Source organism: Rhynchophorus ferrugineus, unplaced genomic scaffold, assembly GCF_030347505.1.
Source record: "Rhynchophorus ferrugineus isolate W39M unplaced genomic scaffold, kcgeb_rfMv2 rfM6, whole genome shotgun sequence".
Classification (NCBI taxonomy): domain Eukaryota; kingdom Metazoa; phylum Arthropoda; class Insecta; order Coleoptera; family Curculionidae; genus Rhynchophorus; species Rhynchophorus ferrugineus.
This window is the reverse complement of record NW_027472585.1, coordinates 39,290,321-39,294,111: the sequence shown is the minus strand read 5'-3', so window position 1 is coordinate 39,294,111 and position 3,791 is coordinate 39,290,321. Positions and strand designations below refer to the sequence as shown.

Sequence of the window (3,791 nt, the reverse complement as noted above, 5' to 3'; positions counted from 1 at the left end):
GGAACAGGAAATAGTCGCTGGGGCCAGATCTCGAGTATATGGTGAATGAGGAAGCAATTCGAAGGCCAATTCGTGGATTTTTGCCATCGTTTTCACTGACTGGTGACAGGGTGCATTGTCTTTGTGAAGCAGCAATTCCTTTTTCTTCAAATGCTGCCGTTTTTCGGCGATTTCGTCCTTCAAACGTTCCAATAACACTATGTAATTGTCGATGTAATAGTCAAATATTCGTGAATGATATAATGTATACGTTCAGTTGATTTAGAGTGTGTGCTATTTCATTCAATATGAATTTACGGTCATTTAAAATTATTTTGTGTTTTTTTCAAAAAGCAATATTTTATCAACACGTGAAATTACTTTCATCCATTTTTTCACAATAACAAAAATTGCTTCACTCAAAATGATATAAATCATAAACTAATGATCCGACAGGTGTCAAATTTATACACGCATCTTTTGAGGGTTAGGACTAACTAAAAAACATATGGGTTTACTTCTAGTAGCGCCATCTATTGTCCGGTTAGTGAAATATAGTTTCGTCTGTTTCATTAATATTTTTTCACACTTATTTTTTTTGTGCATGGTGAAGGTTCCATTTGATTTGTGCAGCTCATTCATATCTTTGGCCGGATTAATGTAAATGAATATCTCGAGCTTCTCAGTGATAAAGTTCTTACTATGACTAGCATATTGCTGCCAAACTCTGTCATATTCTTAGGTGATAATGTATCCATACACAGACGAAAATGTTCAGACTTGGTTTGAGGAGCATTAGAATATCTTCAAACTATCTTCCCTGGTAAGCACAATCACCAGAGCTCAATATAACAAGAAAAATTGTAGCTGTTTTGAAAGGAAATGGTGGCCAAACTCCTTATTAATAAATACATATTGTGTATATGTCAGGTAATTTTGTCCAACTCCCCTCTATACCTAAAGATAACCAAAACGATGTCCATTACAGATAACCATCTCCGATAGATCCTTATCGGGCCGGGACAAAACGCTATCTATAATAGACCATATCACCAAACTAATTATTAATTCAAATAAAGACGAGGAAGGAGAAATAAAAAAAAAACTCATCACGCTCACAGAAATGTATAATTACATTCAAATAATTTTCTGCCTACGGTCGAGATGACGACGCTTCGAGTGCTTGTAAATGCCCAAAATATGTAAATCCAAAAAGCGATTCTCCTTTATTACGAAACTTTCGTTATTAGCTGTGGGTGGTTCACATTTTCCTGTCTGAAATTTCACCGTTCCCATATTTAGTTTACATGTATACGTATACACGCGTACGTATACGTATAAGCCCACATATTCGTAAACAATATATCGAATTGAACGATCGTAAAAGTTACTTATTAAGATAACATTTCGTTTTGTCTGTAGGCAATTTAATATGTGTTGTATCGTTGTATATATTCCGCCCACGTACAGCAAATTATTTTACCATTTATTAAAGCGTTATTTAAAATCGATGATGGAACCCTCGACCATCTAACTTTCCGCGAATTCAACTAAAAAGAACCACAAAAGATCAAGCCCTCCTTCTCTTCAAAATATAGATTCAAGTTTTGACTGAATCCATCACCTTGTACGCATACAAGAAAAACCAACGCCTTGCAGAGTGTACCATAAGGCCGTGACAGTTATCTGCATCAAATGCAAAGCGGCATTATAATTTTTTTTATAGAAATAAATATCTGATTTTTAAAAATTATTTAGTATGCTTAAGAGCCTACCGTACGTTTGAAAAAACAGGCATTTCTTGTTAGCAAAATATATTTTCTTTAATTTTCTTAGTGTAATATCAAAACTGTGAATCAAAAATGTGAGTTGTACCAATATTTCAAAAATTAAAAAAAAACTTTTAAAAAATAGTGTCAGGCATATCTGGGTTTATTTAACAAAAAATAATAGAGTAATAAAAAATGTCTAATAGAGTAAATAATATCAAAAATAATATCATATAAAATATTTATTATATAATCTGAAGAAAAACTACGTTATTAAATTTAAAAACCGTCAAGGTTCCATGGTGTAATGGTTAGCACTCTGGACTTTGAATCCAGCGATCCGAGTTCAAATCTCGGTGGAACCTAACGGAAATTTTTTAATTTTTTCTTTTACCTACATTGATTGATATGTGTTCAAGTGAATTATATATATTTTCGAAGATTTCAAGTTTTAATATAATAACTGCTTAATCAATTTCTTTATCTACTATATACATCTTAAATAAAAAGAAAATTACCTTTATCTATTACCTTTTATTAACTCTTATTTATATTTTTTTATATATATATTTTAAAGTCTCCTATGTTTTTAATCTCCTCCTCCCAACTCAATGGGCTTAGCTGGACCTAAAGTTTAACGTGCGCTCCGAACCACGGTCCTCAGCATTAAGCCTTCCGACTGGCGAGTGACCAACTTTAGATATCATCCCAGAAAATATCCGGTCTTACCCAGCCTGGTTACTGGCTTAACTGAGATCATTTCCCTTGTCAGATTTTAGACAAATTACAAATGTAAGAACTATAGACCTATAGGAACTCTGCAACATCAATTTCAGTGGTTAAGAAGTGATTGATATATTGACTTCTAGGTTGTGCCTACACAAGTAACGACGAAGAACAGTTTTGGATAGATCAGATATTTATTTCAATCAAAATTGACTGCATATAGCGGAAGAAAAAGTGTTTTTTTCCACTAAAACCATGCGCCTGTGCACACAATGTAGTCACAACCATAAAATTCCATAAATTGGGTCACGAACTGCTACCCCAATCAGCATATTCTCCAGATTTAGCCTTCTGTGACCATTTTTTATTCGAAACCTAAAGAAATTCCTGGGTGGAAAAAGATTTTGATCGAATGAACAGTTAATCACTGAATGAAGGAGAAAAAAGAAATCAATAGGTCAATAGGCCTTGAGAAAATTTGATGTTTGAAAGGAACAAAAAACTATTAAACCGCTCAAACCAAATTGCCTTCGTATGCTATTAAATAGTCTTAACGTATTTGATTTCAGTTTCTATATTTATGTCCATGTGGTTTGTGGTGGTATAGTTATCTGCAAGGGAATTTAAGAAGTATTCATACATTTACTCTATTCGAAAGTTTTTCCATTTATGACCTTTATTGTATATGATAAATCGGAGCTATTGTTTTCCAACTTTATGCCTAACAGAAAAACAATAAAATAATCATTAGTATACCGAAGTTTCCTGCAATAAAACAGTTAATATATAACCGTTTGTTTTTTATTCTTCCATTTCATTAATATACGCTTTTGCGCCCTTAGATAGCTCGAGGCCGTTAAATTAATAATGGTTGCGACTGAAAGAAGGGGAAGAAGAAAAAACACTCCACTTCTGCTTGGTCGGCGTTTTCTTTGATTGGCGCATTCTTCGAGATCGCTTTAACGTCACTTAGATATAATTAGCTTTCTTGAAATGGCACTGCACCCAGAAGAATTCGCTTCCTTGTTAAATACACTCTTTTTCATTCTTTGTCTTTCGATTTCGATAGATCTCTTAGATTGAGTTCTCGGCCCGGATCCATTTATTGAACATTATAATTTAAGTCGTCGTAAAATGAAGTAACACGACGACTGAAACATTTTCGGTGTAACTAATTTAAAAAAACTGTTTTTTGGATTTTTATTTAGTTAACCAGTCAATTGAAAAGTTCCCGGCCTGACACATAGATGGCTACTTATATACTTAAATCCATATGTTTCTAGTTAGTATTAACCCTCAAAAGACGCGTGTATAAAT

At 33.3% G+C, this 3,791-nt stretch overlaps 1 non-coding gene across 1 annotated transcript; it reads left to right on the top strand.

Moving 5' to 3' along the window:
* The first annotated feature begins 2,041 nt into the window (after positions 1 to 2,041).
* On the top strand, positions 2,042 to 2,113 carry TRNAQ-UUG (transfer RNA glutamine (anticodon UUG)). The gene has a single exon. It is a non-coding gene; the product is annotated as a tRNA-Gln (tRNA).
* The last annotated feature ends 1,678 nt before the right edge of the window (positions 2,114 to 3,791 follow it).